This window comes from Protopterus annectens, chromosome 14.part0, assembly GCF_019279795.1.
Source record: "Protopterus annectens isolate FY-2018-M chromosome 14.part0, PAN1.0, whole genome shotgun sequence".
Classification (NCBI taxonomy): Eukaryota; Metazoa; Chordata; order Ceratodontiformes; family Protopteridae; genus Protopterus; species Protopterus annectens.
This window is the reverse complement of record NC_056748.1, coordinates 850,956,548-850,968,849: the sequence shown is the minus strand read 5'-3', so window position 1 is coordinate 850,968,849 and position 12,302 is coordinate 850,956,548.

The following is a 12,302-nucleotide window of genomic DNA, read 5'->3' as shown; positions in this document are numbered from 1 at the left end:
TGTATTAAGTTCATTCATTCATTTTCTGATTACCTGTCTAATCAAGTGAAAGACTGGAGGGGTGTTGGAGCCCATTTCTCTACACAGTGTACAGAAAATAGTGAAATTCATCACCGATAGGGTGCCAATCCATCAAAGAATATGTACTCATACACTCACTCAACACACACATGCGCGCACACACAAACACACAATTTCACATGCATATTTACATGCACACAGACACACATTCACATGCAAATTTACACACACACAAACACATACTCTCGTGCATACACATACTCATATACACACACACACACACACACATGCACTATGTTTTATTTAAAAAGTCCAAATCGGAAATCGACATGAGTGCAGCTTTGTTTAACCAACTGTTGACAATGACTTCATTCTATTTTTTGCAATAGCAGCCTAACAGGCTAACTCAGATTTAACTCTCTGATAACTCTCTGTCTCTCTGTATACCTTATTCTGCTTGAAATGTTACGGATCATTCTAGTACTGTACTGTTTTGCCACATTTTCATTTATGTTTAAAACACAGTGATGTACCTTTGCAACCAAAATAAATGTTGAAATATCACAGTATTGCGCATTGCATTGTCATCATTTTCTTTTTCTTTCTTTTACCTGGAGGAGCCAGGGGAAAAGCTGGGGGTAGTGATCTATTTTCTCATGACCACTGAGTTTCAGTTGACCTGTCCAAGTCTGACGACTGGTGCTGCACTTAGACTACTAGTCTACTTCTAACGAATGGCTTAGGGTTGCCTTGCCTTACTCAGTCACTCTAATTTAAAACAACAAACAGTGTCAGGCAGCTGCTCTCAGTGACTTGTCCATGTCCAGTTGACTCTCTCTGATTGCTGGCTGAAACACGTTGCTGTCTTGCCGAACTTACCATAAAGATAATAAAAAAAAAACCCCACAAACAGTACTACAGCCACACCTCTGGAGCTCTCAGCCAAAAACCGACAAGCTGGAAGTCTGCTCACGAAGCTGATGTCATATTGCATGCCCCTGCACATGATGAGATCAGCAGAAAGTTTGCAAAAATAAATAAATAAATAAAATAAAACAAAAATGGGAAACTCGGGAATTTAGGGGGCCACTTGGGAAATTGTGGCACCCCATTATTTGGATCTCAAAACTGGTAAATGCAGAGGAATTCAGTACAGTTGAGAGATATGATGCTAAGTGATTCCACAATGAGGACAACTAGTGTGTGCCAGAAACTGCTTGTACCTCTTATAAACTAGACTAGCTAACTTTTAACTAAAATGATATTTGGTTCCTTCAGACAAGTATGTAATGGCATGGGTAAATGTCAGCTGTCTGTGAAATAAATGTATTTCCAGTTGAAGTTGTCAAGGCTAAACAATGAAATTTCAACTGCAAATATATTTATCCATAGCTCACTTTACTATGTTTTCCAGAATAATACTCTTATATTGAAGTCATGGTAAAACACATTTGTCTGTAATTTATTACAACATTGTCTAGCTTCAAGAAGAATATTGTTAATAATTCTGACACGGGCTGTATCCTTACTCATAGGTATAGATTAGGCTAACGATCACTGGGACCTTTATAAGCCTAGCCATGCAACCCAAATGTATCCCATGGCTATTTTGCCTTAGAGGTTGTTTTAATGGGGTGTATGTTACAGTTCCTGGGACCCATAGAAAGCCATCAGGGATATATGTGTCAGCCCAGGGGTGAATTTCTGATTTCCCACCCACTGGTCTAAGCTACATTTCAATAGGGTTAGGGAAGGCCTCTTATTCACATGGATGGGAAGCCTATTCCAGAGCATGGGAATTCTCTGAGATACATACCCGTTTCTCCAACATGTCCTATTTAAATCAAAAGCAAAGTTTAAATCCTTGGATCTAGTAGTTCTGATGCTGTTCATTTTGTAGATATGCAAAAGGACCATCGGGGCAGGATCCAAGGGATGCCTTGTATAACAGTCATAAATCTTGTTCCAGCAGTCTGTAGGAAACAAGAATATAGGGATAGGACTTTGAGGTGATCTGCAGAAGGCATTTTGTTTATGCCCTGTATTCCTTTTGAGGAACCTCTGTGGATTTTCTAGCTGTTGCATTTGCCTGGTCAGGCACATAATGAAGCGAGAGTAATACTGAATGATGGTCTGATGATGGTTGAGTATAGTGGCATGATGACTTCTCTGGACCTAGATGCCATGCCCTTACCTATAAACTGAGTGACACAGAATTATTTTCTTGCTTTGTTAGACTTATGTTGGTCAAAAGCCAGGTTACTATCTACATGAGTCCCCAAATGCTACTGTGCCAACTTTTATAATTGTTTTAGTAATGAGGTAGTTTCCCCGGATGGCCAACTTCCCAAAAGATATTATTATGCATTTCTTGGCACGGAGTCTTAAGCTGTGGCATTGGCACCAGTTATTTGTCTGTTAGACCTTCCTGTATAATGTTAGTATCTTGGGGCTGTCTGTGATTGCTCCCCCACTTGCAATCATCTGCATACTTGGTAAGCCACAGGTCCTTGACATTGGCCTTGACTTCCAAGAAATAGATGCCAAAGAGGAGTGGATCTAGCACAGAAACCTGAGAGAATTTCACTGGGGACTAGCCTCTTTGTGGAGGTGGTCTTTTCAGTCCTAGCCTACTGGGTCTTATCTGTGAACCAGCTGGTTATCCAGCAGGCTACAATGGGGTTTTATGTTTAATTCCATTAGTTTGTTTACAAAGTCTGAGTTAGGTAAGGTATCAAATGTCTTAGCTAGGTCAATGTAGGCAGTATGCATCACTTTGCCCTCATCCATTGCCTTGATGACCTTCTCAAAGAAGTCCACCAGATTCAGTCGGTATTGTATGACTTTGAAGAAACCATAATGGGCTAGATCCAGTGTCTGAAGGTTTTTTATGTCATTATTAATCAGTCCCATTATAATTCTTTCCATTTCTTTGCAAATGAGACTAGTCAGACTAATGGGCCAGTAATTCCTGGGATCCATTGAAGGCCTGCGCTTGTTCAGAGAGATTAGCTCTGAGGTCCTCTGTTCGAATGGCATGAAGCCTGTGAGTAGACTATGGTTGAATAGTGATTCCAGTGGCCCTGACAGGTTACATTTCAGGCTATTTATGAGGCATCCTGGGATATTATTGAGGCCCATTGAAGCTGTATTCTTGGTGTTAGAGAGCACCTTTATGACCTACTTCCTACTGATAGTTGGAGGGTTATGTTATATGGTATTTCCTGGGGGGTAAAGTTGGTGCTGATTTTGTCAACCAGATGATTTGTTATTTCTCCTTGTTCCATGAATATGAATTTACATACAGTTCGGCACAATGTTGTGTGCTGCCTTTGAGGTTTCAAACATAGCTGAAGAAGGCCTTATGGTTGTCCTTGACCTGGGATGCTATCTTTATCTCAGGGTTTGCTTTGTCTGACTTAATTAGCCCTCTTAGTTGTCTGTTTATTTGATGAGAAAATATTTATAATTTTTGCTGTTACACTCCCTCATTTTAGGTATGAATTTTTTCTTCTGTTGTACAACCTGTTTAATTTTTGATTCCACCAAGGTTGCTTGCTTTTTAAGATAGTTTTGGGCTTACTTCTGGTAGGCTCATTTATCTCTGTACAATCATTGACATGGCTGTACAGAGTTGTCTGTGAATAATTCCACATAGTCTGCTAGGTTATCTGGATTTGGACAGGCCTGAAATGTTGACAGTTTATTGCTTAAAAAAAAGTAGTTTGCCTTGGAGTAGTTTGTAACAGTAACGGGGTTTAATGGGGATACAGAACTGATTTTTATTTTGAAGGGGAGTGCTTTGTTGTCTAAGCTTACCATGGAGGACATGACATTGGTGGTGGTGGGGGGGGTACAGTGTTCTCTCATGTTTACAAGTAACAGGTCCAATATTTTGTACCTTTGGTAGGTCATCTAGTCCGGGGTATTTGTGTTTACAAAATCCAGGAATTTCTGCATCTGTTTTAGCCAGCCTAGAAAGAACAGGTATAAAATATTCATGGAAAAGGAATGTGGATTATTAGCCATGTTCTCCCATGCTGACAAATATTATATCCCCAAGAATGACACCAGAAACTAAGCCAATTATTATTGTCAATCATCATCTATTCATATTGTGGCATCATCCTAGGTGAAGGCAGAATGCTGCTCAGTGCTAGGCGCATACCAGCCTTTGACACACAGTCCAACAGCTCCATAATTTCTCTCTTCATACAGTCTAGGGAGGAATGTCTCGGGTCATTTACACCTACATGGACTATGACTGAATCCAGGGGTGTATCTAGGATTTTCAAATTTGTACTCACAGTTCTCAAACTGCTACCTCCCCCTCCCCAGCCAAGCTACGGCCATTCTCGTAATTCACGGTTCGCTCTTTTAGTGTAGAATAGGCATTCACTGTAATGCCTCTTCAGTAATTTAATATAGATTCACTCAAACTCAGTTCCTTGAATTGAAAATGAACCTGAAAGTCAGTTTTTTTGAAAAATGCAGCATGGTAGTTGGGGTAGAGGATTCATGCTTTTGTTTTCTGTAACTAAGGTACAGGTTTTGAGTTTTAGCAAATTACTAACCACCTGCTACCCCTATTCACACACACACCCCTACCTACCTCTTAGTGCAAGAAATATGGACAAAGCCTAAAATAAACAGGGACAGATATTAAATAATGCTCTCGTGAACTAAAGTTGCTCGAATAACAGGATCTGTGCTAGTATGAGAAAGTTGCTAGAATAACAGGATTTGTGCTGGTATGAATTTTTCTAAAGGACATGAAGTCTGAAACTCAAATGTCTGTCATTATTTAGCAACTTCAGCCTTCAGTGATTTTCTAGAAAATCACAAAATTTATGAGGAACAGACAAAAAATATAGGGGAAACATCTGGACATTCTGCAAAATTTGGACAGTTGAGAGGTATGCTACCTATCTCACTCACACACACACACACACACACACACACACACACACACACACACACACACACACACACACACACACACACACACACACCTCTCAACCTCTTAGAGCAACAAACCCATACATAAAACTGAGGCAAAGGCCCAAAAATACGGACTTTTTTTTTTAAATATTGCTCTTATAAACTTAGAAAGATAATAGAATAGTAGTAGGTCTTGCATTAGTATGAATTTTCTGAAAGGTATGAAATCTAAAACTCAAATGTTTGCCATTATTTTCTAACTTAAATCTTTAATGAATTGCCACTACATTGCCAGAAAACTGCAATTTTATGAAAAACGGACCAAAAATGTGATGCAAAAATATAAAATTGTCAGACAATACAGCTGGGAACCTGTCAAAGAAGGGACATCATTTTAATATGAGCACTGTTAACTTGAGCAGCTGACAAAATTAGAGAATCTACATGCATTTCTGAAATAAAAGTAATGTATAACTCTTATCATTACAGTTATTTATAATTGTAAACCCTCCATGTTTTCTTCCAAAAATTGCTATTCTGCGGAGGGATTATTAGGGGGGAAGAGCAACATTTTGAGCCAAAATTGGGGACAGTTGAGAGGTTTGGATATTCCTAATTCTATAAAGCGATTTATTTGCACATACCTCTCAACCTCTTAATGAGGAAATCTGGACAAGGCCAAATATATTGGGGAAACATACAAACAGTACTAAAAATTCATCTTGTATAAACTTAAGAGTTGATACAATAACAGGTCTTGCTTTAGCATACATTTTTCTGAAGATTATGACGTCTGAAACTTAACGTTGGTCATTATTTAATGACTTCATTCCTAAATGATTTGCCAGAAAAGTTTTATTTTGCATTTTACAGCATGAACACCAATAAATATCTGCTAAACAAAGCAATGCAGTCTCACAATGAAACTAGACTTAGCATTAAAACTTCTCTGCCCTTAAAACTCACATTCATTGAAACCCACGTTCAAAGAAAATACATTTTGCCAGTGGCAGATAAAGATTAACTTTGGGCTGTTTTCAAATCATAGGCCCCTTGCACATGAAACATACACGTGCTCTTTGATACATCTTCCTGGTTGTATTAAATTATATTCCTTGTACAATACACTATAGTTGTTAGAGAGCATTTTAAATTTATTGTTTTGAACATTTTTCCAGTAAACAATGAAACAAAATGCATGCACCAATGACAAAACAGCCCAGTTCAGAACATTTCCATCATAAAAGTCTACTCAAACATCTACAGTCCACCAGTAAATATGCACAATCTCTGAAGTAAAAGTCATCTAAATAATTCCACATTAAAGAAATCTGTAACTAATGAAGAGGCTGCTGCTAGCAAACAACTTTATATTTCATAGTTTCATCTACAAATAAAGTGCCTGTTGCCCTTGAGGAATAAATTGCCTATGTTGCATTAAAAAATATGATACGCTAGTAATATTGCAATAGGGAATGTATGGCAAACTGATAACAGGTTCATAGTTACTACTAGATATCTTCGCCAAAAAGGACTACAGCATCCACCCCCCTTTACAACACAGTACAGTATCAGCAATGCATCTACCTACTGTGGAAGAAGAACCCACAGCCTTCTGCATCAAAAGCAAGTACACTACCTGTTGTGCTATTAACAGTACAAGCAGACAGCATAAGCAGCACTAAACTTTAGTTCCCCTGTAGCTCTCAGCTACTTGTAAAATGTACTTGACATTCAGCTGCATCTCTGAACTTTGCAGCACAAGAAATCTGGAAAAAGCCAACATTTATTGGGGGTTGGACAAAAGCCCAAAAACCAAGGACACATTTTAAACATTGCTTGTATAATTTTGGAAAGTTGCTAGAATAAAATGCTGTGTTACCACCATGCATGTCTTGAACCCAGAACCATATGCACTACAGTCAGTGCAACATACCACTATGCTAAATCAGCAGTTTGAAAAATAGGAAGACTGAAACTTAATGGCTATCATTTAGATAGTTCTCAGCCTCTTAGCACAAAAAACCTGGACAAAAAAAAGCCAATAATGAGGGAATACAAATTCAGTTCTCACTTCACACCTTAGCACAAAAAACCTGGACAAACAACAAAAACAATAATGGGGGAAATACAACTTCAGTTCTCACTTCTCACCATAGCTCACAACTGTTAGAAAAACAAATCTGAACAAAGTTCAGAAATAGTGGTGGTTAGGGACTTTAGGCTCCCTGAAACAAAGGTACAGGGTTTGAGCCAGAACACCTATAGCCAGCAGGTGTATTATGTGGGGGGCCATTCACACACACCTGATAAGCTGTTCACCCGATTGCCTTCATGATCACCACAACGATAATCCATTTGTGATTGCCTTGCCCTTCCATAACGACCCGATTACCTTCACGATCAACACAATGATAATCCATTCGCGATTGCCTTGCCCTTCCACTCACTACAACCAACAATGATTATGCGGCTGCCTCCACCATAATCCAATACATTCATTCAAGCTATGCACATTTCCCGCTCGCAGTCAGCCAGCCAGCCAGACATGACGTGATGATGTGAGCTCAATTCAGACTGGTTGGTATGTAGCCGTGAAATCTAACTTAAAGGAGCCAACGCGGTTTAAAAAAGAAAAATCTGTATTTTTTTTAATTAAAAAAGCTACCCCCTCTTCTAAAGATGTTGTACTGAAATCAGTACAGTGCGTATGCCTCCCGATGTCCCTGACTGAATCATACTGGTACCTGTGGTGCAGTGACTTAGTGTGTGTGTGTAACATGGCAGATCTTGACCACTAATCATTATTTTCTCCTTGTTCAGCTAGTAAGTACGGCATCTATATGTCATATAATGGAGTCCCCTATGACTAGACTCCTGGGTAGTGTATTGGCTTGTTTTCTGGGCTTGGTAGTTGCGGCTCCATTGGGTGTAACTGCATGTGCAGTGATAGGTGGTGTTACTGCGGAGTGTTTTTGAACTTGCTGAGCATAACATTTGCAAGTTGAATGTCTGGGAGGTATTTGGGGTTTGAGAACATTGCATTTAAGTGCTATAGCATAAGAAGGTCTATGTGTGGGGGTGAGTACTATGTATGGTGGGGTTCAGCATGTGTACATCTGACAACTATTTTGTTATTTTGACTGCTTGTATGTGAGAGTTTTGCCTCCAGAGACATTGTGTATATACATCTCTCACATACTGTGTTTGTTTCTTTAAGGATTAAATGGTCGTCAGTGAACATGTGTTACATTGTCTTAAGATACCCATATCCACCAAAATTGCAATGGGCAAAATGGTAAAGTGCATAACCATGATGTCAGGTCCTTTATTGGGTGAGATACAAGGGTGTGGTGCAGGAGGAGTTAATAGTAAGCTGACTAAGGGTGCTTTTAGGGCTAGAGATTAGACTAGGCCACCTACTACTAAATTCAAGGGGCACTGCTCCTGAACATGCAAACTAGCTGTTCTGTGCTACCCATGTGCAAATAGTTGCCCTACGTACACTGAGTAACTGGCATAGTTTCAGAGGTAGTTTCATAGGGAAAATTCGGTTTCTAGGTATCTGCATCTACGCAGGGCACTATTAACGTACCTGCATCTATGCAGGGCACTATTAACGTACCTGCATCTATGCAGGGCACTACTACCTGCCTTTGCATGATGTGTAGTGGCATGCAAATGTACTGAATTTATACAGGCACTTAAACACAGGAAAACTGGCTTGTTAGCCCTTTGGGCAATAAAAGTCTATACTTTTAGATGTCTTGAAAGTGTAATTTATGCTACCACAAAATTAATTTAACAAACTAGGTGGATGCCATAATGTTCTCATGTTTTTCCTGTCTCTCCCAAATCTTCTTCAGATTGTCTTCTGCTTTTCTGCACATGTTCCCAAACCACTACAATCCGTTTACTTTGACCTTCTCTGCAATTGGGGCTACTTTGACTTCTGCTCTGATGTCCTCATTCCTTCATCTGCCCCACAGTGTGCATCCTACCACCCACCCGAGTCACTTCATCTCCATCACCTCTAGCTTCCTCAGTTGCTCTGACTTTACTGCCCAGGTTTCCGTTCCATACAGTAGTACTAGGTACAACATTTTAGTTTTCACCTTCTTTGGTATTCTTCTTTCATACACTACCCCTGACACTCTGTGCCAGTTGACTGCAGCCCCTATGATTCTAACATTGACTGTTAACATGTTCCACTATTTTCCCTTCTATCTGAATTCTCAGCTTCTTCCAATTTTCCCCATTTGCTGCCATTACAACAGTTTTATCTGTACTTAGCTTTATCCCATATGCCTTCAGTTTTGTGTCTATTCCCTTATACTTTGCTGAAGTTCTTGCTCACAGTATGCCTCTAATGCCACAATGTACATACAGCAACTTTGTTGATCTGTCCTTTTCAACCTGCTTGCTAATGTAGCCCATTAACAGTATGAACAACAGTGGGCTCAGAGCTGAACTCTGATGCACACCCACTCCCACTGGAAACCCCTGTGTGAGACCAAACACTATTCATGCTTGAATCTTTGGGTCATTGTACATAGCCGGCACTAATTCTACCAATGTTTCTGGGACTCTGACCCACTGCAGGATTGCCCAAATCAGCTTTCTTTGGACCTTGTGATATGCTTTTTCCAACCAGTTGGACTCTTTCCTCAACTCTAGCTTCTTCTCAAATATCTGTCTCACTGCAAACATTGGTTTGGTTGTGCTGCATCCTGATCTAAATCTGAACTGCTCACCTCCCATCTAACTATCTACTACTCTGCATATTCCTTTATCAATCACCCTCTCCAGAACTTTCATGCAGTGGCAGGATTTTGATACCTCTGCATTGCCAACAGTTGTAGATGTCCCCTTTGTTCTTGTGCACTGGCAGTAGTGTACTTATTCTTCAATAATCTGGGATATGCCTTTCTCTCCATACTGCTACGAGTACCCTCAGGAGCCATTTCATCCCTATCCTACCCAGCATCTTGATCTTATCTGCTGTGGCCGCATCTGAGCTTGCTGCTTTCACAACTTCATTTTCCTTAATGTTGTTCTTACTTCTTCTTGGGTGGGCTCCTCCTCTTCCTTCATTGTTGGCTTGGTCCAGCAAAGAGATGGGTGAATTGTGTGTGAGAGAAGACCAGTGGCAGTCAGGCATGACTTTTGAAGGAGGCGGGAGAGTGGCATTGAATTGAGAGAGATGGCAGCAGTTGACATGACACCCCAACCCCATGTAGTAAAAGGGGACTGATAATGATGTTGATTACTTTGCTTTTTCTTGGATGACACTTGATGTAAGGAAATTGCTTCAGATATACAGGCATGGTTGCCGAGCATTGCTGAGCTCTGCAGGAATCAGCCAACAGCAGCGCAAACATGTCAAGTTTATACAGGCACTTAAAACACAGGAAACCTGCTTCCATGCCCACTGGGTAATAAAAGGACTACACTTTTAGATTTCTTGAGAATGCATGCTAGCACAAAACAACTTTAACAAACTAGCTAGACAAGGTGATTTTATGTCAGTCAGCCAACAGCAAGACAGTATGAGCAAAGATAGTAATTTCAGCTTTAAATGCAGATAAATGCACAAATAAAACAAGAAATCAGCATTTGATCACTTCTGTGACCACTTCACAGCTTCTATATTTGCAATTTTTTAATACAAGTACTTGGCTTTTGCTTGACTGGCAGGTGATACAAAGAAATCACTTCAGTCGCACAGGTTAGAACACCAAGTGAGATGTGCAAATATGCCGAATTGATATACTTTAGCTATACTGGAGACTGTGTTAAATCACTTTTCACATTATATTTAAGGTGTTTTAGATGCCACTTATGTCTAGAATACCTAAAACATTGTCAAAATAAGTATAACATAACACACAACCCCATTACATGAAACATCAACACATGAGCTGAAAAAAATCTTAATATGAGCATGTACAAAGGTCAAATTGTCGAGTCGTAAGCTGTTCTAGGAAACAGCTGTGTTTCATTTGTGTGTAGCCCACCAGTGTTTATAAGGAAACTAGAAAATATTTCTTGCCATAAAATCTCAGAGCATTTGTCATTTATTGAGCTTTCTGTATGACATGACTGCTCAAAGATGGACTGTACATCAAAAACAGGGACAGGGCAGCCAAAACAGTTTAAGAACTGAAAGTTACAATATGTGAAAAGGTTTTTGTACTTTAGCACCAAATACACTTTCAAAACAGACTTAAGTTTTTTTATTTATTTATTTTCTTTCAAAGAACTGGTGTCAGAATGTCTTAATAATTAGCCTGTTAACTGTAAGGATTATTATTATTATTATCATCATCATCATCTTCCCACTGAATCTCAGCTCTCCTCCACTGACCACCTTAGCCATTTGTTCTCCTTTGTCTACCAGGAATGAGGGTCTGGTTAATCAGGAGAGAATATCATACTGTGGACAGACAGATTTAAGCCCAGTCTCTCTGATGTGATTACAAGTTCACACTGGGAGATGCGGAACTGTGAGATGAATAAACTCACCTCCATGGAGATGTCTCTACCTTGGGGGCCAACCTTCCAGCCATGTGCAGTGGCTACTGCAAATCCACACTCCATTTCTGCTATAGTACATCACCTCCTCTGCAATCCTGCTCCCATCTCGACCTTAGGTACCTTCTGCCATTCTCTCCCAGAAACACCATCAATATGTCAGCTACAGTCCTCTCTGGCATGCAACCTCCATTCCTCTTCAGAGACAGAGAGAGAGGTGGGGAGGTGCTGCACGTTCATTCTTTTCCCTCCCAATGTCCTTTTCATTCTTCCTCTCCCTTCATAAGCTCTTCCATTGCTAAATGAAACCTGGTTGCTTGAATCATACACAGGGCTCCTTTCCTCTACCCCATGGAGCTGGGAACCATAAAGCAATGAAAACAGGTTAGACATTATTATGTCAATATGGAAAGCTACTAAAATGTAGAACATTTTTATGCAAGGAAAGTGGAATCATCAACTTTGAAGCAGTGTTATTCCATTAGTTGACTAAGTGTATTTTTTAGTTAAAAGATAGGTAATGATCCATTTTGCACAGTGTGCATATATCATGAACAAGAAGCCTACTAATGAGTGCTAGTCTATAAATGTGTATGCATCCACACAGTTATGCAGTTACATCTGTGTATAGAGACACACACACAAACAGATAAACAGTCTGCTGACTGCCATTATTTCACAAGCGGACCATCACATGTGCTGATAGCTGTCTGTGCCCTTTATTCATAATGATATGACGGTGATAATTTTCTGAGGATTCAGCCCTATATTTGGAATACTCCCCGAGTATTTTGCCATGCTGTTAA